The sequence below is a fragment of the Rosa chinensis genome, chromosome 7 (genome assembly GCF_002994745.2).
Source record: "Rosa chinensis cultivar Old Blush chromosome 7, RchiOBHm-V2, whole genome shotgun sequence".
Classification (NCBI taxonomy): domain Eukaryota; kingdom Viridiplantae; phylum Streptophyta; class Magnoliopsida; order Rosales; family Rosaceae; genus Rosa; species Rosa chinensis.
The window spans coordinates 24,079,326-24,106,666 of record NC_037094.1 but is presented as its reverse complement, the minus strand read 5'-3'; the positions used below and the strand labels follow the sequence as shown (position 1 = coordinate 24,106,666).

At 38.1% G+C, this 27,341-nt stretch overlaps 1 pseudogene; it reads left to right on the top strand.

The window, feature by feature from the left end:
* Nucleotides 1-1,308: 1,308 nt before the first annotated feature.
* LOC121050632 lies at nucleotides 1,309-9,744 on the top strand (annotated as a pseudogene).
* The last annotated feature ends 17,597 nt before the right edge of the window (nucleotides 9,745-27,341 follow it).

Sequence of the window (27,341 nt, the reverse complement as noted above, 5' to 3'; positions counted from 1 at the left end):
CATAGTTGCTGTGAATGAATTAGATAATGTAGTTGGTGTTGATCGTACTCTTTGGTGTTTCAAATTAATGAAGCGCATTCTGTGAATTAATGTTTCAATATTACTTGTTGTGGATCATAGAGGCTTTGCCCTGCCGGTCATGATGATGAAATAATAAATACATCTCAAACTTTCCATGGAATGTTCTCTTTATTTTTCTGAAAGGCTAACGTTATGTTTCTGCTCTGACCTACTCTCTTGTACAGAAGTATGCAAACCTAGTGGCTAAGTGCTTGATGATTTGTATCTGCCTATGGCCTAGACCTGTAAATGGACCGGATTTTGATCCGGACCCGCTCCAGATCCGTAGCTATTAAATGGGTTTGGATCGAACATTTTGATCCGTTGATCCGTTAATGATCCGAATCCGTTAACCCGTTTAATAAACGGATCGGATTTGGATTTAGGTCTATCCGATCCGTTTTAGTAATAAAAAAATATTATTTTTTATTAATATATTATTATTTTTTAAAAATATAAAATATAAAATATAAAATATTAAAGATTTCTAATATTACTTTTTTGCAGAAATCTAAGAGGCAGTCTTCGTAATTTTATTTTTGGTGATACTCTTCATGTAGATCATGTTATTTTAATATTTTTATTAATATCTTATGAGATATTATGATATAAATTTAATATTACTATTTAAAATTTAAAAATATTTGAAATTATAAACGGATCGGATTAGCGGATCGGGTATCCGTTAATCCGACGGATACGGATTTGGATCGAGGTATCAATGATCCACCGGGTTAACGGAGCGGGTTTGGATCGAATTTTTTTTTAGTAAACGGATTTGGATTTAGGTCGATCCGATCCAAACCCGGTCCATTTACAGGCCTACTACGGCCTTTTGGCATGTACTTTGGTTGTTTTATCAGTAGTCGCGAACTAATATGCTAAAACACTGAGAAAGGTATAAGTTAGTGAAATTAAGCTACATCTATATATGCAAGAAGCCCTTTTTCTTCAGGGTAAAAATGGTAATAATGGAGGTAAATCTATATATGCAAATGATTAGCCATTTGAGCTAAGAATCGGTTAACCTTGTTACCTGATTTCCTAAGATGAAGTAAAGAGGCTGAAGAAGCCTGCTCTAAGCTATATTTAAGATCCTCCATTAAGAACCCCAGAGGTGAAAAATCTAAAGATAAACTCGACATTGCTTGGACTAATTCAACACAATCTGTTTTGAATGTTTAGCCTCAAATATTTATACAAAATGATACATTTTTTTTCCCTTCAATTTGTGTTTTAATGTTTGTCATGGTGGTTACTGATTGGGTGTGGTTTGTTGGGTTTGATGTGTGCTCCTTAACTCTGGTATTAGACCGTTCTTTGAAATCTCTACATTCACTAAGAAGCAGACCAGAATTGTACAAAGAGAAGGAGCACAATTTGAAGGCTTTCTCATTCCAAGAGCTCAGGATTCAACCAATGGCTTCAGCAGGTTGCAAAAGCTTTGTGAAGGAGGCTTTGGGAGTGTGTCTAAGGGAATAATCATGCCCAAAAATGGCCAGGGCAGTCCAATTTTGGTTGCCATAAAAAAGTTGAATCCACATAGCTGACAGGTTCCAATTCTTATGTTCATTACGGAACGTTAACTGTTTGGTTAATTTTTTCATTTTTTCTGTCTGTTTTTCTTCCACTAGGATTTTCTCCATTACTACCTGATTGGTTGGTTGGTTTTCTTAGTCTTGGATGTTGAATGATTGTGATGGTAGCATCGAATGGTATTATAATCTGATCTGATAGCGTTGTTATATTGGATAGTGAATTATATTAGTTTGTTTTTGGGGTTGATTTTTTTTTTTTTTGAGAAAAGAGATAACTTCATTCAATTTATCCATGGCTAGAAGGCTCGTACATCCAATACTGTCTTACACCAAAATCATAAATGGTCTAAGCTATCAGACAAAGGACAGGTGACCTTCACTGTTAACACATTCGCTCACTTATGGAGCCTAACCACAAGAAAGAAAATCCTCCCTACCAACTTCCCTTTGCTAGTAACCTAGTCGCCTAGAGACCTCAATTGGTGTACAACTAGAGAAACTAAGATGCAAGTAGTAGAAGATTAAAACTTCTAGTAATAGGCAGAGAAATCTGGAAAGACTAAATCTTTCCTTTGCCCTTGTCACTAGGGCTGGGAACTGTTCCAATGCTAGTAGGATAAGTGATCTTCAGAGGAGTACCACCAAGCTTCTTATTGACACTCTGAGCTTTATTCTTACTTCCAAGAGGCCTACCCGACCTCTTTTTCAAAGTGACCAAAGTAAGGTCACCATCTTCTTCAATAAGGCCAAGTGCCTCCGCCTGCAGTGTAGGAATCTTGCCTCCCAAGATTGTTTTGAACTTCTTGGGAGAAGGATGGTTAGCACCGCTCCGTTCCCGTTTCTTGGAAACCCGATCAATCTGTGTCTTCTGCATACCTGTAGGGACAACAAGATCACAAGAAACGTCCATAACAGGTTCCTCACCTGAGGCCCCAGTACTCTCCAACCTGTGCTCCAAATGACTACCCGCAGAAGTAGGACTGATTTCAGTTGGAACCGGATCAAGGGGAGAAGGAGGATCAGAGCTCAGACGCTCCACTCGGCGAAAAGCAGGTCTCTTCTTCTTTGGAATGACCGGGGAAGGATAGAGAAGGTCACCCTTGCTCTTGGCAGAAAAGGCAAAAGAATTCCCTGAGGTCGAACCTCCTGGAAAGTGAAGAACCCTAGGAGTAGGGTTGACTGCAGTTGGCTCCTTGATTCACACGCGATTTATGTGTGTTTCTAGCCCTAATTACCTTGAAATTAGCAAATACTCAAGCATTATTTCGTAGTATTACTTTGTTTTCTTCATTTGTAGGAAATTATGGTCAAGAGAGGAAAATGACGAAAGAAGTAGCGAATTCAAGCAAAAAGTCAACTGGTTGACCATCGGGTCAACCAAGTTAACTTGGCCCGATAGCAAGAAATCCATGGCCCAAGACCAAAGAAGCACACAAGTGAAGACCCAAGCCCATTTGTATTACATCTTTGTTTTTAAATTTCAAATTCAAAATTGATGTAATAACAATAAGGGAAAATTTCAAGAAGAGTACATGAAGTATTGGTCATTCTAACCTTTCGTGAATCAACTTTTGTTAAAATCAAAACGGTACATCAAGTTCAAATCTCGATCCAAGTTTGGTACATGCCGTCATCTTTTCCGTTAGTCTTATGTAATTATTCATTTGTTAAAGGGTAATATAGTATTTTTACAGTTCCTCTCTCTCTCTCTCTCTCTCTCTCTCTCTCTCTCTCTCCCCGACACACTCTTTCTGCCACCTACAGACCCAACCGCTTTCTCTTCCTCCATGGCCGCGACCACCACATCTCTCTCTTTCTCTCACCCTCGCTCTCCGACACACTCTCTCTGCCACCTACAGATCCAACCGCTTTCTCTTCCTCCATGGCCGCGACCACCACATCTCTCTCTCTGTCACCCCCCCATAGACCCTCCATGACCGCGATCACTACATCTCCTCCACCTTCCAAATCCACACCCACCAAACCCAACTCCCCATCTTATCAAACCCAGAATTTAAATAACTCATTTTGCATTATTATCCCTTCTTAATCTCCCAAACCCAACTCTCCATCACTACCAAATTCATATATTAATTCAATTATGAAAATAGGATCACCCATCAATAAGTTGACAACCAGTACCAAATTCATGTGTTAATTAAGAAACATGAGCTCACATCAATGAGAACAGAATTTGTCCATAAAGGAGAAAAGAAACCAAAGAAACATAAGAATGAACAAAATTATTTTCTACACCACCACCTACAACATCAACAAGGAGTTGCTCAATTCAATTGAGTTGTCAGGAACTCTCGGATTAAGCATCTGAGCAGTACCCGCTTGGGGGTTCAGCTAGAATCTACGATCCATCTTCTGGATCAAGTTCCGGCGAGTCAAGCCCAAGGCCGCCATGGAGTACAAAACGACGTCGTCAGTCGTCAGTCGTCTAGTGGAACTGAGAATGTGGAGGATTATTCCATGGTGTTGTTGCAGATCCTTATGTGCAATGAGGGGCCGCAGGACGAAGCCTTCAGGGGGGGTCGAAGACGGCGTCATATTCGGGATCATCGGTGGAGAAGAAGGTGGTTTCAATGGGGGTGGTTTGGCATTGGGGATGGGGGTGGTGGGTCGTGGAGAAGAGAGGAAGAGATAGATGGGTGTTGGGGGTTTGGGAAAGGAAGTGGTGAAAGGGAGAAATAATATGTTTGTTTTAGTTAAAAATAAATAAATAAATAAAAATGACTTTCTATTGTTTTGACTGATTTGCCCCTAAAAATTTGACAGAAGGTACACTCACTAACGGAACCCGTAACGGCATGTACTCAAATTGGGTAGAAATTTGAACTTGATGTACCGTTTTGATTTTAACAAAAGTTGATTCACTAAAAGTTAGAATGGTCAATACCTCATGTACTCTTCTTGCAATTTTCCCTAACAATAATAATTAGTGGATCACACACCTCACACACATCACACATGTGGATGGAGATATTTATTTGTGTTCACACTAGGCACACACTCACTTACACTTTTACCTTCCGGTTTTCTTTTTATTTTACAAAATATTTTCTAAACTTTTAATTCTCTACATTTTTATTAGGTTGTTTTAGTCTTTTCATTTTATCTTTTTTTTTTTTACTTGTTTTTGAGCCCTTGGATCTAGGGTACAAGTCTAATCTTGACCCTTGAACCCAATGGAGTATTTAAACACCTTTACACACACATTTCACAAGCTTAAGACCCATTTTTCAGCACCCTAGGCCTTTTGGCCGAATTTGAGACTTCTCTCTCTTCTCACCTCTTCTTCTCTTCTTCATCCCCCATTCTTCACATGTAAGCTTGCACAAGGAGGAGGCACACATATTTCCGGTATCTAGGCCACCATCTCTACACCATGGCTTCATAAGGGTAGCAAGAGAAGCCAGGAAGTTATGGCAATAGCTAGTGACAAGCTTTGCCTTAAATTTCATGGATTTCTCCTCTCTTTCCCTCTTCTTTCTCTCTCTTATTTCTTGCTTATGGTGTTGTTTGATGTGTATTGATATATACTTGTGTGTGACCTCTCATGGTTTTAGGGTTTTGAAACCCAAGTTTAGTTTTATATGGTTTTGTTGAGGAATTAATAAAATTGATGTTTATTCATATGATTTGTGTACTCTTGCTTTAATTTCTTCACTCTAGATGTATGGTTTAGGTTTTTCCCTCCTTAATCTATGTTTGGTGTGTTGGAATTGGAATATTAAATTGGGGAATTTATGTTTCAATTTAGATTATGGCATAAGTATGGTGGAATTAATTTGCCCATTGCATATCTCTATTTCCATTTGGATTTCTTAGATTGTGGTTCTCAAGTCACCCAATTTTGAGTATTATTACCCTTGATTGTCGGAATAGTATTCGGAATTTTTGGGTAGGGTAATTGTTATCACAAGTACTCTTTTCGACCTTATTATTTGTGGTGATGGTTGCTAGAGTGTGTTACAATCGATTGTCGAAACATAAAGCATTTAGTTTTGAGCACTTATGGCCCTAACAAGGCATAAGGTTTAAGACTAGTATAGGGTCGCCAAAAACTAAGTATTCTTTCTTTTTCTTGTTTTTGCTTAGGGTTTGACTACTATTTTATGACAATCAATTTAGCTTTCTTTTCGATCTCTTAATGCTAAATGGAAATCCGACAAAACATTTGAAGCATCATTTGAATTAATCATCATCATTCCATATAAATTTAGATTTGTGTGGAGAACCTTGATTTCCATGGTGACCCTTGATGTGATGCATCCCATCCTTCTATCTATCTTATTTTTATGTTGTAGTTAGTTAGTTTATTTATCATTTATGAAAATCCAAAAATATTGTGACTTTCCCACTACCATTCATTTGTAAATCCATGTGGGCGTGAGCATTACAAGCACTTTTGTGTGTTTCACGGCCCTATATAGGCCTTGCTTGGTGCAAGGCCGTCTATGTGACTTTGTGTGATGCATTTTTTTTAGTTTTATTTGGTGAATGAGGCTCGGTGCCTTATTTAGCATTTTTTTTAGTTTTATTTGTTTGTGCAAGTGATTGTCGGTGACCTAGAACCATAGGATTCTTAGCTAGCTCGTAATCCCCGAGGTACGATAAATCGGGACGTAAATACTTCCCATCTTTGATGACCGTGTTGATTGTTACGCGATAGGCGAATAAAAAACGCTCAAATCACTCCTCACAAGCAATTCCGGCATGTGTGACCAAACCACACTGAGAGCATCTCCCCCGCAGATGCTCGAATTGGAATTGCAACACAGGTTCAACTCCGGTATCAAGAAAGACTCTTCTTTCAAGCAGGATCGGTTTGGATGTGTCATGGGTGAACAAAACCCTATTCACCCCCTTCTTAAACTCCTTCTTGTCATAGTCCAAGAATCCACCCAACAGATTCCCAATCAACATGAGATTCTCGGGTTCTTCATACAGAGGAGGTATACCAGCAACTTTAGTCCAGATTCGAAGATGCTTAAAAGGAATCTCATGCAATGGCTTAACGCCATCATATTCTTCAAAGCAGACAGGGGCACGATCAAAACACCATACTCCCCCCCCCGAAGAATTTTGTTATGATCACGTGCAGAAGCAAAGGAGAACAAGAAAAGATCACCAGCCCGTTCTTGTATCCGAAACTCCTTATCCACCAGCCAGGTTCGATTGAAGTGAGACATGAATGCCTTTGGGTCGATAGGTTTTCGGGTCAAAGGCTTGCCAAGGAGAAAAAATTGGGAAGACTTGCGAACAGGACCTCCACCGATCTTCCCCAGATATGGGGCACGACCCCCATCAGCAAGAGCAAGCGAGGCAGCGAAGCTCGCTGTTACTGCATCAATGGAGGCCATAGTCAAGAGAGAAACGTAGGCGGGAAGAGATAGGGACGAAGCAATTGTTAGAGGAGGCAAGGAGGCCGTAGACAACTAGGGTTGAGAGAAAAACTCTCCTAGGGTTTTTTTATTAAAACCTTGTCTCACTTTTCCCCATCAAAGTCTGTTTGCATGTCATTTTTTTTGGGGTTGATTTATTCCTAAAGAATAGTTATATATAATATATCTAGTAGTGACCCTGTTCTGCATTTGTTAATAAACGTATGGTTTTTAATTGATTGGTACATGTGGTTTTCTAAACTTCATGTTAATATAGCTTGTTAGTTGAACATAGATTTTCATTGGATTTATAAGAAACACTATTCAATTCTTCCAGTATACTGCTTCAATATAATCCCAAAATACATGGTAGGCACCAGGCATAGTAAAGTGGGGTGAAAAAAAGGCATGGGTTTACCAACCAATCTGTCATTCCTAATTCTTGGCCAATTGGAGTGGGAATGAAATGGAAGTTAATAATCAATAGCGAATGTGCTAAAGTGAGTAGGGCATGAAAAAGACTAAATGCGACATAATGATTTTCTATCGAGGTTGAAAGAAATCTGAATGTCTTCTATTGATCAAGTCACTGAAGTTCTGTGGTATACATTAGTTAACGACCCTACATGTAGTTCTGTGGAATATGACAATTGTGGACCTTGGAATCCATCTGCTGCTGGAACTCTAGGAATGTGGAGATTATATCATCATTTGTAGTGTTAGCAAGAACCAGAAGGAAAGTGAATACTAATACAAGGCAAATGGATTTCATGCAGTGTTTGAAAACCATTCCTAAAGTGAATGGTAAATAGACTTGTTTCTCTCAGCTGGAAAATATGTTATGCAGTGTTCTTTGTTTGACAATGCTCTTACCAGTTACTAAAGAAAGAGATTTTTGCTCTCAAGAACATGAACTGGAACAGATTGTCAAATTTTGTGGAAATAGTACTTTATATTTGAGAATGGATAAAAGTAATGATTAAGCCCTTGAGATGATATTGGCCTGTGTAAAAGATGCATCCCATTACTCTTTTAAACTGTTGAGAAAGTCTCGCACATTCAACTGAACTCTAAGTTCAAAGTTATCCTTTTTTAAACACCCATTATATAGGGTCATAAAGCATGGCTTGCAGAGGTTCAATTTCTCGGTGTGGTAAATCACCCAAATTTGGTAAAGCTTCCAGGATATTGCTGTATAAATGGAGAAAGAGGGATTCAGCGGCTATTGGTATATGAATATATGCCTAATAGAAGCTTAGAAGATCATCTTTTCAACAGGGCTTTGAACCCTCTTCCTTGGATCACTAGGTTACAAATAATGCTTGGTGCTGCTCAAGGATTGGCTTATCTACACGAGGAACTGGAAGTCCAGGTTAATATAGTTTTCATTTATTTGACCTACGTGTGACCATGTATTTCCTTTGAGTTTGTTTGGAATATGTATCATGTGAACATGTGACTCATCTATGTGAATTTGACCAATGGAATACCGAATCAATATAATGACCTGCTTAAGCTAGTGAAGTATTAGAACTAGGACTAGGATACTACTTATTACGTCATACATCTTCTACTTGTTTGCTGCATTTATAGTGACATCTCTGGTTTTGGAATAAAAATTGTGTGTGCTGCTACTATAATTGCCTTCAGTTACATACATTGGTGGACACTGTCACTTCAGTAACCGTCCATTATCTTGAATATATTCTGTACTCTAAAAACTTTAGCTGTTGGGACCCTGTGGTTGTCTCACATGGTATAAGGGTTCTTAAGTTCAAAACCTTCAAATGCCATTGCACTCTTCTTTGCTGTCTAGTACAAATCAAAATTGGACATAAAACTTGAGTAATATAAAAGAAGCAGGAACTAAATTATCATTCTGTAATTTGTGTGCGTTAATAGGTACTTCCTGTTTACTTCAACACACTAGTGTCCCCTAATCTTGTTCTTCCATTACTGTAGCTGAAGGCAATTAAGGGGAAAAATTTTAATTCTTACTTCTTAAAAGTGCTTTATGTGCTTTAATGTTAATTTATAATACTACATCATAGATTTGCTCTAGCTCTGCTTGTGAGCTTGAAACAAAAGTCATCTTCTATTTTTGCTTTTGGCCATCAATATCCAAATGCCGAAGAGTGTCTTTAAGGATGGTAGATATATACCAACTTACCTCACATGGTTACTCTTTATTTTTTTGAAGACATGAATTGTTTATGTACTTTGTTGAACCTTTTTTCTTGCATTGTTTGAATAGGTGATATATCGAGATTTCAAATCAGTCCAACATGCTCTTAGATGAGGACTTTAAGCCGAAGCTCTGAGACTTTGAGCTTGCTAGAGAAGGGCCAAAGGGTGACCATACTCATGTATCGACAGCGGTAAGTAGATAATAGATGACTTATTTTACTACTAGGATTAGATGTCAACTTCATTTGGAGGTTGGTAGAATCTTTTTTGAATTGCAATATTGAGAGGACAATAATTATTCGCCTTTTCTGGCTCGTTGCTTCTATTTGACAATTTCCCTGGAATAATGGTTGATGTTGTGTTTCCTTTTGTTATCAGGTAGTAGGGACTTATGGATCACCTTCTAACTGGCGCATGAGCGCCTCATCACCAATTCACTACCGTCTTCCAATCTCCCTTGGATATTGATTCACTGTGATTACCTTTTTAATTCTCACCGTATTTCGTTCGACCAATAACAAGTAATTAACAACATAATATACACTTATTTTGTGAGCATAATTTGTGGGAGGGAGGGCATTTAATCTCCCCCAGGGCCTTTTTCTCTTGGCTCGAAGCTGCTGCTGAAGTTTAATGAAATGCTTTCTTAATGAATGAATAGTTGGATGCAATCATCATAGTGAAAGGTTAAAAATGCATGGAAAACTAAAGGCATCAAGAGGTGAAAATAAATTGTGATTAAACCATGTCATGTGCTAACGAATGTGATAGGATCATGTAAATGTCATGTGCTGACGAATGTGATAGGATCATGTAAATGAAGTGTGATAGGATCATGTAAATGAAGTAAAGCATGACCATCACTATCAATATGTTTATGTGATACTAGCTTATATATTAACCACATAATTAAATAGGACAAATGTGAGATATAGGAAGAAATTAAAATTTGATTTAGTTTGTTACAAAACAGTGACATATCAAGATTCACACAGACAAAATCGATTATGAGAATATGGTTCGTCTCATTCTCTCTCCTTTTTGCCCTGGCCCTCGTCTCCTCTTCTGATGGTGGCAGTGAGTGTTAGGATAGTGGCGGCGGACCTGGTGAAAGTAGCCTTGGCTGGTCTTAGGTATATGAGTGGTCTTGGCCTCCCTTATTTCTTCATTCTCTTTCTGCCGATGGTGGGTTTAGGGTGACAATGATGGATTTTCTGGTTTTGAATCCCCGAGACGACAATCTCTCTTCCTCCTCTTTGGGTGGGTTTGAGTTGACTGCATTAGGATCTACTCTTGAGAACAGAGGATGATGGAGGAGAGTCAATAGCCACCTACAGAGATACGAGCGGTGATCCAAACCATGGCGGCGGTGTTTACTGTTTGGAGGAGCCGGTTTTGCATTGGGATCTATTCTTGAGAACGGAGGTGATGACGAAGGAGAGTCAATAGCCACCTACAACGCAGGGAGCGGTGATCCAAACCATGGCGGCAGTGCTTACTGTTTGGAGGAGCCGGTATGTGCTCGGTTTTGTTCGCAGGTGGTCGATGCTATAGTTGGTTGCTTGCCAAAGTGGTTGGTAGGCAGTACGGTGGAAATTGAGGCAGATGCTTTGGCTGCCGGCAGAGGGAAGTCTGGGGAGACTGCTACCTAGATTGGCAGAATGGCAGCTAGGGTTTTCTTGGGCTTTGTACTGTTGTTTTTGGGCTTTTGGGCCGATATTTTAGTTAGGGTTTCCTCTCTTTGTATCAGGCTTGCAATTAGATGGGTAGGCAATTTTTATTTTTTATTTTTTCATTGAGCCTGGCGAAGGCCCCTCTTTGTAGGATTTTTTTGGGTCTATGAATAATATTGGGGAAGACTCTTGACTGCGTTCGGAGGCTTACCTGGTAGTGTCAAGGTTACTTGGTTCCTTGGAGATTAATCCCATGGTTATATTATGTTTGTTTAGTCTAGGGCTTGCTTCAGAAGTATAGATTATTCATTCATGGCTCTCTTCTGTCGTTGCCTGGAGTCTGAGTGAGTTATACTTGTAATGTTTCATACCTTACTATTAATGGACTGACACCCCTTTGCGTTCAAAAAAAAAAAAATCATCTATCTTTTGTCAAAAAAGAAAGAATAATTTTATTAACATTAATGTGTAACACTCTTTTTTTTTCGAAATATTTTTGTCTGGTGCTACTATTTATTTTTTGAAAATATTTTTTACAACAGAACCACGAAAAGCAAACCAAAATCTCTCCATGTTTGCTCACAATACGATTTAGGTTCCTGCAAATTAACAGAGTGAATAAGAGATCAACTTATCAATGTTCTTCTTTGAAAATGTTTTTATGTCTTATATTTTCTTTGCTTTATTGGGGAAGAGAAGGTTGAAGAACAAGCCTTGGGAAAGAGTGATAGGGATCGGACAAACACAAGCAAAGCTCAATTCGTAGATGACAGGACTCGCCCCGGATTTCACCCTGAAATCCGGAGTTGCCCTGCGGGGCCCATCTTAGAAGAGGTTCTACCAAAAATTTGGCGGAACCTTCTCTAAAATGGACTACCCAAAAAAAAAAAAAACCTGTGGAAAAACAAAACACTTCTAAACAATCCAACCATATTCTTCTGGAGCCACCCTGCTCCCTAAATCACAACTTCTCCCATTTCACAGAACAATTCTGAACTTAAGAATATTAATCTCATGGATTATCAGAGCAATTCTAATACACAAGAATATAAAATAAAAAGGGTAAAGGATCAATGGATCCTACCATGCGGAAACAGTGACAACTATGCCTCAAATGTCAAGTACGCCCGACCTCGACTAATCTCGCATGCACACTGGGCATTTGAAACCGAAGAGCCCAAGGAAAAAGCATTTAGAAACCGTTAGACTGAGTGGACAAAAATGAAGTAATTTATGAAAATAACTAACTGAATACTTTCCCCATTTCCTCGTTCTTCAAATCTGGCATGCAGTGCAATTTATAAAACATTCTAAATTCACTTCCTTTAAAAATCAACCTTTCATAATGAAAATTTTCAAACCCACTTCCATACAATATTCACCTTCCCATGTAAAACTTTTGATGACTAGAGAGGGCTGCTGACTAGTCATCTCATGCCATCTGGAGGGGTCTGCCGACCAGATGACGCATTGGAGGGGACTGCCGACCGGAATATTGTCTGGAGGGTACTGCCGACCAGACTATTACTTGGAGGGAACTGCCGACCAGGTAATGTGCGCATGCGCCGATACTAGCCTCCTTATCAAATTCATCCTCTTTCTTCTTCTTCTTCTTTTAAAACCTTTTTTTTTCCTTCGAAATATGTTATGTCAAACATAAATCTCATCCTCGAGAAAATCGTAGATATTTAATCAATCACTCACTTCCCGAAAATCATTTCTCAATTCAGTAACTCATAATTACTAGCTCGATTCTACTAAAAGCCCTCAGGAAGGAAATTGCAATACTAATCTTATAAACCATAAATAAGTCTTAATAAATCAAGCTCGTGAAATTGTAAAACTCAAAAATAAATCCTTGCTGATAAATCATAAATAACTCAATAATTTAATCCCTCGAAAGCATGATTCAATAATTCTCGATAAATCACATAAAGCATTATAAAAATCAATAAGATAATTAAATACCCAAGAACATATACTGCATGCAATTTAACTTAAAAGCAAAGATCCACTCACAGTACTATTTAGGCGACCAAGCTACCGGTTTCCTACGTCGAGCAGTAGCTCGGTACGTCGCCTTGTACACAATTATAATTCGTGAATAACAATCCGGAAATTAAATACGATTCCCACATCAAATCCTCATAAATCAACATTTATATTTCTTATCCGATTTAACCAAAACTTCATCATTAACAGTAATTCTTTAATTCAAAGTTTCTAGGGCAGAACTGAGAGAAATCTGACTGTGGCATTCTCGTAAATCAATAACCAAACTATCGAACTTCAGAAATTCCGATCGATACCCAAATCTCTTCCGGTTCCCACTAAACTCATATCTATAAATTCATAACAACAAGTACTATCCAACAGACCAAAACAACCCACCAGGAACGGCTAGACGCGCCCCCACGCGCTGCCACAATCGGCTGCGCTTGGGCTCCATGCGCCGCCGGTTAACCACCATATCTAGCTACCAAATTTCATCCACAACATCGTCTCATCATCCAAAACATCTTTCATAACTGTGACCAACCTCAATTTCAAGTTTAAGTAGTCGAAATTACCTCAAATCCGTGAGATCGTTCCTGCCATTGATTCGTCGTGATCCGGCGAAATTGAGGTTACCCACTGGCATGGGTCGAACCACGAAGACGAGGACTCCATGTTATGGGTGGTGGAACTGCAGGAAATTGCCGGAAAACGCGAAATTGTCGGAGACCCGAAATGGCCACTGCGGTCACCTCCTTGCTGCACTTCCTAATGCCCAAATCGCGCCACCAAAATACCACAGACTTGAAGAGGAGGAAGAAAGAGTTCCATAGCTGCCGGCCTTGTCCAAATCCGTAGCCAGACGAGGAAGAAACGGCCGGCCAAGGCCGACGGGGTCAGGGAGAGAGAAACGGGAGGAGAGAGAGAGAGAGTTACCCACTGTGGTAGGTTCTGACCTACTACAGTAATTTTCAATATATATATAGAGAATTACCATGAACAGTAACGGTACCTTTTCGCTTATAACTTTCGGATACGAACTCCGATTTTTACGAACCACATACGCACACGCTCTGTTTAACGTTATCTACGACTTTCATGAAGAAAATTTTCTCAAATTTTGACCCGAACAAAAAGTTAACTTTTAGGGCCCCCTAAAAGATCGAAACGGAGCCGAAAAATAAATGTAAATGTCGTTTACCGATCGAAAGACTCATAAACTGGTAAATTTAGGTTTGGGATGATACAGTGGAAGAAAAAGAAAAATTGAAATCTTGCGATACAAGTATCTAACATAAATCATAAATGGACATTACTTGAGGACACATATTCATTTAAGGATAATAATAATAGTTTATTGTGGTGGAATCTTCTTCATAATTTTGTCAAACACTTTTAGCTAGTAATTGAACACGTCCTATTGTTATTGGCTATGGTTAGTCAAGTATTATCCAAATATAATTCCAAAACCAATTAAATCATACCTCATATATACACATATATTAAATTTGAACTATTTGGTTTCTGTGCAAGAACGAGAAAAGGAAGGATGCTTCGTATTTTTATTAATAAAATTAGGGGCATAAGAGAAAGTTTGAAAGAGGTTGGACAAAAACATTCTTGGCAGATTGGGAAGGGTTGTTCTACTAATATTATTTTGGGAAAACATCACAAATGGTTACTGAGTTATGACTTATTCGACACTTAACTCACTGTATTTTCAACAATATCACTTAACTCACTCAGTTTTACATCCGTCTTTCACTTAACTCACTGTCGTTAATTCTGCTGTTAAAAGCTATTAAAATTGAGGGTATATTTGTCTAAACACTAAAAAAATGCATTTCTAACTTTTTTTTTTTTGAACAATTTTTTTTTTCAAATTATATTTAAGTTAAAAAAAATCATTTTTTATTAGAAATCTCAGAAATTTAAAAAATTTAAAAAAGTCTAATAAATGTAAATTGAGGGTATCTTTGTCTAAACACTAAAAAATGCATTTCTAACTCTTTTTTTTTTAAATACAATTTTTTTTCAAATTATATTTAAGTTCAAAAAATCATTTTTATTAGAAATTTCAGAAATTTTAAAAAATTGAAAAAAAGTCTAATAAATGTAGTTTTTTTAAGTTAAAAATGATTTTTAAGTGTTTTGACAAATATACCCTCAATTTTAACGGCTTCTAACGGTAGAATTAACGGCAGTGAGTTAAGTGAAAGACGGATGTAAAACTGAGTGAGTTAAGTGATATTGTTGAAAATACAGTGAGTTAAGTGTCGAATAAGTCATAACTCAGTGACCATTGGTGATATTTCCCCCTATTATTTTTTAGAACTCTTTGCTAATAATTCATTTGTGGGGAATAACTTCTTTCTCTTGTCGAAACTTAAACCCTAGGTTTCGAGTCCAGCAGCGGTGCCTCACTGCCGTAGCGTTCAGCGACTCCGGACGTCGAGAATCTTGCTGGAGGAGCGAACCTCTTCTAGGTCGAGTGGGTTTAACGGAGTTGCGAGGGGTTTTCTTTCTCGGGTTTAACGGAGTTGCGGGGGGCGGGTTTCCTATTACCCAGATGGGGTCCCCATTTCTATTATTTTCTATTTTGTACTCTTAAAAAAAAAACAGAATAGAAACTTAAACCTCCAATACTCGGAGTTTTCTTCTTCCATGGTTCCACCCAAGCTACCAGTACGTATACTTGTTCTCCTTTATTTTCTTCTTCCTCTACACTCATAAACCAATCACAACTGCAGTTTATGTCTTTGACTTCTCCTCCTCTCTCGAGACCCTTTTCCATTTCCTATTTGTGAGGTTGGTCTTTTCTAGCTATATATTCTTTTTCTACATTTTTTTTTCTGGGTAATACATCCTCATCTTCTTGGGATTGATTGGGTTTTTTGTTTTGTTGAAAAGGAAGATCAAGAAAACAAAGGAAAGCAAGGAGGTAGGGAGCAACTCATAGCTAGAATCATTCCTTGGTTTTGTGCAACCAAGGTGTTCGATAAAAAGCCTCTGAGAATTTTAGTTTCAGAAACAAGCTCCATTTTCGTTTTCGTTGCTCAATTTGGCATAAAGGTCAGTGCTTTCCCGTGAAAAAAAAAGTGAAAAAGAAGGATAGCCTGAAGTCTGAATTGGTGGATTACTTGGGAGAGAAGTTGGTACCAAGAACCAAAACTTCCCCTGAGCTTAATATTTTAGAATGATGGAAGGTTAATGGAATATGGTATCCCACCTTGCAAGCCATGGCCAGAGATATCTTGGCTATACCGGTATCCACTGTTGCTTCGGAGTCGGCATTCAGCACCAGTGGGAGAGTTGTGAGCTCACATCAGAGCCGACATGCGGACACCTTAGAGGCTCTTATGTGCGAGATTGGATGTGAGTGAAATGAAAGGTATACAATAATAATAAAATTTGTTTTTCTTCATTTTATTGTATGCATACTCATACTCTTTTTACATAATAATCATTTTTACACAAATTTTTTTTTTTTTCTTTTATCAACTGTAGGATTTACTTCAAAGGGTGATTGCACATTTGATGATGATTTTGACTTAGCTGAGGCTATGAAGGATACTGTCACTCTTTATGATTGACATTGGAAGAAGAGGGAATTGTTGATGAATGTACGATTTCGGGGGATTAATTAGAAGAGAGTTTCTATTGGGACCTCCAAATCTACTCACTTGACCTCACTCTATTATGAATTATTAAATGACATATATAACCTACTATAAAATGACTATTAAGGACAATAATTATACCAAAAAATATTATATTTATTTTATGTAGATTTTCCAATTCAATAATATTAGATTGTATTCCTTATTATTTTCCTTATCTATTTTCATTTTCTAATTTCACTACATACTCATTAAAGCATTCATATATATTTAATAAGAATTAAAAATATGATTAAGATCATGTGACATAAAAATGTATGACATATATGTTGAACGCATATTGGTGAGGGAAAACAAAATAAATCCTCTTATGATTTATGACCTAAATCTAAGTCAATCCATTATATTTGGAAAAAAAATTAATAATAATAATAAAAATATTTAAATAATTAATCATGTGGTACAAAAAATACAGGAAAAAAACATTAAAAAACAAATGATTTTTTTTTTTGAGAATAAAAACAAAATGATTTCTTCATTTTTTTTTTGCACAGCTAAAATAGAAATTTAAAAAAAAAAAAAAACATAATAGTTCATGGCATTTTCTTATTGATTAGACATTAATTTTTGAAACTCAAGTTTGATTAAGAAATGTATATTTATTTAAGATTTATAGAGTGATTAAATCATTGAAATGACTAAATTTTTTATTTTAAAGATAATTAATAATTTGTTTGCAAATTATATGAGTGAGGTTATTTGAGGAAGTTTAGTGTGGTTTAGTGAGTAAATTTAGTATTTGAAAATTTGATAAGAGGTGTAAAAAGCATAGAGGTCAAGTGAGTAAATTTGGAGGTTCCAATAGAAAAACTCTAATTAGAATGATTAATGTACGATTATTAAGTAGAATTTCGATGGATCACCAAGTTTTGTATTAAGTAGGATAATTAATTGTCTATTAATATGATTAAGTAGTTTCTTATAACCTCTATAATTTCAAACATTAACGCCTTTAATAAATGTACATTCTCAACATATTGCTTCCTCTTGATTAAACCAACAATTTCTTTCTTAAACACTGTCTCAAGAATTTGAAATACTCATTCAACTGAAACAAGGATGAAAATAAAAAGAATAAAATTTCTTTTTTGTCAAAAAAGGAAGGAAAAAAAAAGTTTGAAAAGATATAAAATAGAAAATTTCAAACTAGATTTATATAGAGAAAATTACCAATGCGGAGGCAAAGGCAGGGGGTGGGGAACACGTTCCCAGCGAGGGTGGTGGGGGGGGGGGGGGGGGGGGGGGATCCCCCCGTTTGCCCATTCCTAAGCGGAACTGCTCCTTGGTTCCAGCCTCGATGGGGTGCTGGCAAGGCCGGCCGCCAGAAAGCCTAGTGGCGGTGGCTGAGATGGATTTGCGGCAGTGCAAGATCTTCATCCTCCTGCTAATTTTGGGTTTTGCTTGGGCCTGGGACTTGGTCTTAGGTTTTGGGCCATTGGTTTTTTTAGCCTAGTTGGTTGGTTAGATTTAATTTGGAGATGGATTTGCGGCAGTGCAAGATCTTCATCCTCCTGCTAATTTTGGGTTTTGCTTGGGCCTGGGACTTGGTCTTAGGTTTTGGGCCATTGGTTTTTTTAGCCTAGTTGGTTGGTTAGATTTAATTTGGTCTATGCTAGTAGAATCTTCTTTAGAAGCCAATGTAGAAGTATTTTGGTCTCTCGTACCACAATGGCGTGCTCAAGGACTGAAAAATCGATTTTTTCGCCGATATTTCGGCGAAATTTTCATTTTTTCGTGTGCGCGATATTATCCTTACATACCATGATATCGAAATATCGCGATATTTTGGGATATTTCGGAAATTTGGGCGATATTCCTGAAACTTCGTCAATTTCTCGTGGCCCAATAGCCCAAATTGGGCCCAATTTACCAATTTGGATTCAAAATAACAGAAAAGGAGGGTCAAACCAACTTGATGGAGACTCGAACCTTGCTTATGCAATGAAGCAAATCACAAACAACCTACCCATCCCTGCTGGAAGCAGATTTGGTAGTTGTTGCATACCTTTTTATTTATATAAGGTTGTTCATAAATCTCAGTTTTATTATCCTTCTATTTTTCAATAATTTGTTTTATTGTAAAACATTTATTATTTTAAATACTTTCTATCTGAATACACTATTAATGTTATGTTCGAGAATTAGTAAAGTATCAAGATTATAAATGTTCATTTAATTAAATTTCAATAAATGTCTGTGATTCAATGTATACTAATTCAATTTAAATTATACTAATGTATTATATAATAATATTTGTTTAATATATATATATATATATATATATTAAATAGAGTAGATAATTGATCAAATAAACATCTTCTAAAGTTGTATTTATAATTTTTATGTTTTTCTCTAAGTTTTCATAGTTTCTGTCAAATTTCTATCGATATCGATATTTTCCGAAATTTCCTTTGAAATTTCCATTTTTCGGAAGGTCGATATTTCCTCGATCTTCGATATTTTAGTCATTGGGCGTGCTAGGCATAGTAGGATTAGATAGAATATTTTGCTTACATGGCGAGTTGAATTTGTTAGTATAGACTACTCGGATCTTTCAATTTCTATTAAGAGTAGTCTACTTTGTACTATTCTTTTACCATGATCAAGGGTCATACCAATCTATGAACTCTTTACCTAAAAAAAAAAAATCATTTGTGGGGAATGGTTGATCCACTAATGGTATGGTACGTACTTGTATATTCTGTTTAAGAAACATTTTGACTGCAATTTATTACCTTTTCTGAAAATGGTTAGATATCAAGTCAATCAGTTTGTTGTTTAACTCCTAATAATTCAAAACGTATTTTCTAAACTAAGAACAACTTTTGGTAAAGTAACTGACCATATAGAGAGAGAGAAAAAAAAAAGGGTACAAATAAGACCGAAGCTTCTTCCACCCACCCAAGTGGGTGCTCACCTGGGATCTTTAACAGCGCGTGTAAACACGCTCTGTTAGGATTTATGTTTCCGTTAATCGTCTGAGCCGTTGATCAAAATATAATATGTCTATACCCAATTCAGGTAGAAGAGTCAAGAAGTCTCCCGACCCGTTCTCTTGACCCACGGAGCAACGACTATGACCCGACTGTATCTCCCTCATTCAATTTTCCGGCGACTCGGTCACCATTGGCGGTGCTCTTGTGCTCCGGTAACGGCCACGCTTTCTTGTATTTCCTTACTTTTCATAGATACAGCAATCGAAATGAATTGAAACATCAGTTATTTATTTCCCTCAACATTTATTTCCTCTTGCTTTGTCTCTGGAGCTCCTCATTCTCAGACCCAAATAAAACTTTTCTTATTTTCTCCCTCAAAATCAAAACCAAAAATCGTTGTCATTCGAGCTGAATCTGGTTTTGGAGAAGGCTTAATACCAAAGAAAAAGAGATTGAAATTCTAGAGCACCTAGCAATTATGACTGGATTTCCATTTTTCCACGCCATACAAATTCACATCAAACAGAAGACCATTGTCCAGTGTTAAGTAATCAAACAACAACAAAAGACCTTGGGATTATGACTGAAAAAGGAGGTTGAAAAACTATAACTTCCAGGTCAATCTCATCTAATTAGGTGCAGACAAATTCGAAACAGTTGAATCTAATCCAATTGATGATTGAAAGTTTGAAACGCTAAATTGCTTGGCTACGCAAGAAATTTTTGGGTAGGTTTGCAGGCGGCAACGGTGATTATATGCCGACTTCCTCATCAATTAACACGATCGAAATACAGTTCCTAAACCCATATATTCTAAATCAAACACGATCTGTTTCTTGTTCGGCTACTTCTTGATTCCGGCGATGAGGCAATGTAGTCGACGACCTCGACGATGAAGGCCTTGCGGCCGGCGTAGCGGCTGTGGAGGAGGATCACCGCATTGGTTGGCCTCAGACACCTCACCTTGCAGGCGGCTCTCTTTTGGGTTTTTCCGAAGCTCTCGCTGCTTACTCTTGGATTCACCCAAAATACGAAGAAGATGAAAAGCAAGGAAGAAGAAACAGAGACGATTTAATTGTGTGGTTCATTTACCCATCCATTCATTTTTTACTTCATTGATTGAAGAGTTTTTTGGCCAACACTCTTTGAAACCGTGATCGTATCTCCGTCCATTAACTAACGACTGATCTAATGGCGTACATTGACTAGTCGCGTAAGGAGCGCCAGATCTCTTGACAGCACATGGGGTGACCACCCACCTGGGTGGGTGGAAGAATTTTCGCAAATAAGACTGCGGATATATATTAACCAACTCAAATCGTTAAACTTCCATATTCGAACTTAAAACAAACAGCCAAACTCGATCGTATAAATGGCCAAGCTCTCATAAAAATGCAACGAGCCGTGGGTTTGCAGTTAAAAGGCTTTCCCTGGAGTCCTTGACCCTTGTAACGGGCCTATTAAAAGACATTAATGAATCTCGATCTCTTTTCAATTGCGATTTGGTTGTTAGAAATCAATTCTCCAAAACATGCTAGTTGTGATGTTTGGGATTAATCACCTCATCGGTCAATTCTTAGATTCACCTTTCAGGTGAATGAGCATATTCACTCTTTATTGCGATTAACGCATAATAATTTTCTAATTTTCTAATCCAACCATTCATGTTATATAACGTAATACAAATATTATCTCTGTATAAAACCAATCAAATTGAAGACCTTTTAGTTATTCATTTTTATGAAATACATAGACGGTTTATCATAATAGTAGTAAGTGTTGTTATAACGACATCCATTTGTTTGATTTAATTGAATAATTAAACGATTTCCTATTTGATTGATTTTTTTACAGAGATAATCTTTAAAGGCTAATTTAAGATATGGACAATTGAAGTATAAATTTATTAAGTAAAAATATGTTTATCGATAATGGGGTGAATATGCTCATTCACCCTAAGGTGAAACTAAGAATTGTCCTTCTCTTTTTCAGTTTACAAATATGTTTCTGTTTAAGTAAATCTAAATTGTGTCTGGCCCAAACTCTAGGTTACTTGACCTAGTTGTAATAGGATTATTAACTAGAGATAATCTCAAAGAATCTTAGAGATATTCATTCAATGTATGATTACCTTTGTACGATTAAGATTCTATGCATTGTAATACTCTATATAAAGAGACCTCTATTATTAATGAGAATACACAGCAATTTTCTCTCAATTCCCATTTCTCTAAAACACGTTATCAGCATGACGCCCTAACCCTAAAACCTAATAGCCAAAACCCTAAATCCGAATACAAAACCTTGAAACCTATTCGGCCCCCGCCGCACATCTTGAAGCCCTCCATCCCAGGAGTCCAGAACCGGCAGTGCCACCTCAAGAATCGGCTGGAAACCAATCGAACCGGCCACCGGAAGCTCCAAACCACCTGCAGCAAATATTCCACCGTTTCACCACCTTTCAGACCTCTAATTGCTACCAACATTTTACACATACAGCCCCTCGATCCCAGAATTCAGGAACCGGAAAATTTTTCCCCTGAACAGGCCTAAAAGTAGGTGAACCGACCACCTGACTGCTACTACATCTTAAATCGGTAGAAGAAGAAAAAGAAAAAAAAAGAGTCAAAGCCCAAAGGTCAACGACCCAGAAGGAGTCAAAGCCCACTGCCACAGGCCCACTGACATCAGATCCGCCACGTCAGCATCTCTGCCATGTTAGCAACGGTGCCAATGCAACTCCCATGTCAGCACCATTGCCACTTTAGCACAGTCAACTTTCCGGCGACTTTTCCGGCCAGATTTTCGGTGACTTTTTCAGCCATTTTCATGCGACCTATTTCGAGGTAATTTTTACTAAAAGTTCCCGTTTTTGAGTTTTTATTCATTTTCTCTTCTTTTTCTTGGGGACTTGCAAACTCCCTTCTTCTACCTCCCTTTCTTCATCATAGGGGAGACCTAATTAAGCCGAACTGTGGGGGTTCGTGCTCACTCCAAGATTGGAGCTTGTTGAGATCTCCAAACTTAGAGTTTGTAGAGAATTTATGATCGACCACTTACGTCCTTGTTTCAATCTAATCCAATACCTCTTGGAATTGAATTTCTTGGCAAGCAATTACGCTCAGAAATTTTATATGTTTTCGTGGTAGCTTTTTCTGCTCCGAAACTAACCTTTTTTCTTGTTCTCTTTCATGATGAGTAAACCTGAACAAATTAGACTTTGCTCCATTGGGAACAACTGGCTCTAGATATCACAGGTGGGTTCGTGATGTCCGCCAGCATCTCAAGGCTGATCTAATCCTGGATACGATTCTCAAGCCTAGCTAGGACGTGCTAACTGTTGAGCAAGCTCAAGCTTTGGAAGCAAATAGAGCAGCCTTAAAGGAAAATAAGGCAAAAGCCATCATCCTAATGACTCGTCATATGGATGATTCACTCTAGTACGAGTGTATGAATGAAGAAGACCCCAGAAGGCTGTGGGTCTCACTCGAAGAAAGATTTGGCAACGTCCGTGACTCCCTGCTTCCTGACCTAGAAGTGAGACGGCATAGCCTCCGCTTCTATGATTTTAAGTTAGTTCTTGACTACAACTCGGAAACACCTCGCATTAAATCCTTAATGGAATTCTGTGGTAAAGAGATCACAAATGCGATGTTGATTGAGTAGACTCTCTCTACCTTCCCCTTCTCTGCATTGATGGTTGCTAAGAACTATCGAATCGATGTTACTGCAGGATAGATCACAAGCTTTCATGAGCTTATTGGAGCTATGAATGTCACTGAAAATCATGACAACATCCTTGTGAAGAACTATAATTCGAGATCCGTAGAAACAGAGCTTATTCCGGAATCCAATTATAGTCGCACCCCTAAGAGAAGGCGCCAAGAGCGAAACCCTAATCTTAGGGATACTTCTGGACATTCTGGTCCATATAATCGCTCTACTTGGGAAGGTAACTGCCAAAATAGGCGAACATGGAACCGAAGAGGTCAACGTGGAAAAAGAGAGGGAGGCAATGCCTCTGGCCTTGTTGGTGGCGCCACCAACACTAGGAGCCATCAAAATGACGCTTTCAAAGCCCCTCAATCAATGGAGTCTGAGCGAAGAGATGTATGTTCTCGATGTGGAGTATCCGGTCATTGGGCACACATTTGTAGAGCTTGTGAAGAAATTGTCACCGCCTACAAAGCATATTGTGAAGCAAGAGAAGCTCACTATGTGGAACAAGAAGATCAAGAAGATGATCTAGAGTGAAAGGTTGAAGACTACAAATCTGGCTAGGATCAATAGATCGCCAATTCTGTTTAAGTCTTTATTTTTCCAAGAGATGTAATAGGCAATTGCCATATACTTTGTAGTAAATGCCATTGGTTTAGTTTTTCTTCACATAGGCTCATCCAAAATAAGTATGATCTCTAAGAAGGTTTTGAGATAAGTGGTATTTAACCGAGCTTTGCTCCACCGACATCTCTCTACTCACCTGGTCATATTTATTTTGGAGTTACCGAAAGAAGTTAAATGACTACCTTTGTTTTGCAATAGCTTGCATTTGGATTAAATTCTCCGTATGGTTAAGAGACAATGATGTATTCTGTTGGCTTATGAATAAAATTTCAAGTTCTTCTCATTATGACTCAATTTTGATTCTGAGCATATTACTTTTGTGACTACGATGGATGGGCCATCAGTATTAATTCAAGGACATGGAATAGCCCAAGTTCCCCAGCCAAAAATGGCACCTTGATTATTGTCACAGAAACTCTCTACGCTCCTAGGGCAAATCGCCCCTATGAATAGCCAACGGATTCCATGCGAAAACGCATGTAGAGAACTGAAATAAGTTCATTTGCAATACCTCTAATGATTGAGAACAAAGGCGCATCTTAGAGAAGTTTATGTGTCTCTCTAGTGGACTCTATGTCACTATTCGAGCTATTAAATCCAATAAAGTCATGAGAGAAGATCTCTTGTATTTAGACACATATTGGCTTTGTCATGATAGGATAGGTCATGCTGGTCCTGATATGATGATCCATCTACTAAAGACTTCTCACGGACATCCATTCTTTCAAGCAAAACGAAGCATGAATCAAAAGTTGATTCTTGAACTAAGTGTGACCGTCGCAACTGCCTCTGGCGCTGCCGCCATCCACCACCAACGAAGGGCTGGCACAGTCCCTATTCATGATGCTATGGATGGCGTCCATCATGGTGATAGCGCCCTAGGTGATGCTGCAATCACCAACTTTGCTTCAAATAGCGTTTCAGACGCTCAGGCCCAACCAAAATCCTTATTGGTTGCTTCTAAAGCCTCTCGCTTGTTTTACAAAGCCCGTTCCTTAGGGAAATTAGGACTAAGAACCGTCCTATGCAAAGGAAATGAACATACTCATTCGATTCTCACATATAATCCATGGGGATTCTGTGAACTGATTCAACCAACTTACGGACGCTTAAATATTTCATAATATTGGTTGACACGCAAACACGCTGGTCACGTGTTGTGCCATTATCCACCTGTAAATTCCACATATACTACACTCCTAGCACATATCATATGACAACGGGCTCACTCCCCGGATCATCCTATTCAGTCAATTGGACTTGACAATGCTAAAGAGTTTACATTGAAGACTTTCGATGGTTATTGCATTGGGACTGATGTTGGGCATCATATTCCCATGAACACACCCAAATGGTCCCACGGAAACGACTACGATGGTAGTCAGGACATTGGTAATATGCACCAATCTCCTTATATCCGCTTGGGGTGATGCAATATTATATGTAGCTATGCTAATTCGTCTACGACTCACCGCCACTCAATCTACTTTTGCATTATAGCTAGTGACTAGGTACAAGTATCGTACTTACGCATATTTGAGTGTGCCATTTATGTGCCAATTGTGCTGCCATAGCGCTCTATGATGGGTCCTTACAGACGAATGGGCAACTACGTTGGATTTGAGATTCCAACAATCGTCCGCTACTTAATGCCTTTGCTAGGCGATCTCTTTAATGCATGTCTTGCCGATTGTCACTTTGATGAGACAGTCTTCCCGTCGTTAGGGGGAGATAAGAACACGAATGTTAAGTAGGAACGACATGAATTGTAGTGGTCTGTCCCCACTATATCTCATCTCGATCCCTGTTAAAGTGACAAGATCACACATCAGCTGCAAATATCCCTGCAAGGAAGGAAGTCCCTACGAGAGGACGTAGCGCCACTCTACATGGAGGTAGGCATGGCGCCAACGCCAACGCCAAAGCCAAAGAGAGTGGCACTCTGGCGTTATAGGCCATGGCCCCAGCTAGGATGCGTGGGAGGCCCGTGGGTTCGAATGATACTTTGGCACATTCCAATCCTTTGATCATCGATGCTCAAAATCCGACTCATGAGTATCTTCCAAATTATGGTTATCGTTGGGGGACGCCTCAACGTCAGAATCTATTCCTGAGAATATAGAGCTCTATAAAAATTACACTAGTGTACATGAGATGTGGGATAGAAACTCCATCACAACTGATGATGTAGTTGTGCATTTCGTTGTGCATGAGTTTGTTGAGTCCGATGATATCGAACCATACTCCGTTGATGAATGAATGCCAACGTAGAGAAATTTGGCCTAAATGGAAAGATGCGACCCAAGTTAAGTTGAATTCTCTAACGAAGAGGAAAGTTTTTGAGCTAGTGATGCCAACACCTTCTAACATAAAACCTATTTACTAATGGGTCTTCGTTAGAAAGCGTGATGAGAAAAAGATATGGTAATCTCGTCTTATGGCGCAAGGTTTCTCACAAAACGCCCTGAAATCGACTATGATGAGATATATTCTCTCGTAATGGATGTCATTGCACTCCACTACCCTGTCAATTTGGTAGTTTCCAAATAACTGATCATGCAGCTTACGAATGTGGTCACTATGTATCTCTATGGGGATCTCGCACTACGATGGTTTAAAACTGTCATCTCACGTTGTCAATTTCCGTAGTCTATCGAGGCGTCGTCTGATGAAACACTATCAGACGACGTTTTTCAACCGTCGTATACAAATCATTGGGTCGACGGTGTGCAGCTAAATCCGTCGTCTGATGGGATCGACAGATCTATTGACAACCTGTTAATAGCAAATTGTCGTGGTGTGACTTTTATTCATACCACAGTTTTTATGACCCAGCATTGTCTCTTTATTGTTCAGAAGTCAGTTTTTATTTTTAAGACGTTGTGCAAATTATACACACACGCCAGTTATTCTACCATAGAGATGGTGTGATGACTTAAAAATTTAGTGCAAGTGTGTTTTTACACGACACATATAACTCGAACCGTTGTACTGTGGCATTTGAGACAATGGTTTTTCCTAATAGTTGTTGTCTATGTGTGTATCCAACAATGATATCAGTATGAACCGTCATCCCTTACTTCTTGTACTAGTTCATGACGTATATACTAAGACGACTTGAATATATTGATTTGATCCAACAATTAAAAAAAAGGAACTATGCATTGAATGTAGAATAAATAAAGGATACACTACACTAATAACTTAAACACACAACACTTTTTGCACAACGAAAAAAAAAAAAATTTGTTGTGTGATGAGAGAAAGTGAAGCATACAACACGTTTAAAAAACTTGTGTCATATAAGACTGTTAAAATTCAAAAGTTTTTAGCAAGAAGGTAATTGTACAACACTTACAAGAATGATTCGTTGTGTGAATGAAAAAAAAATGAGCGGCAGATTTCCCTCCTACCTTGACTCAAATTTGGCCCCAAATTTATACTACATTGTACAACAGAATAGTTATATCTGTTGTATGAGTGTAGCTTGCAAAATGTCATACAACAGTTTTTATTTTTGTGTTGTATGATCAAG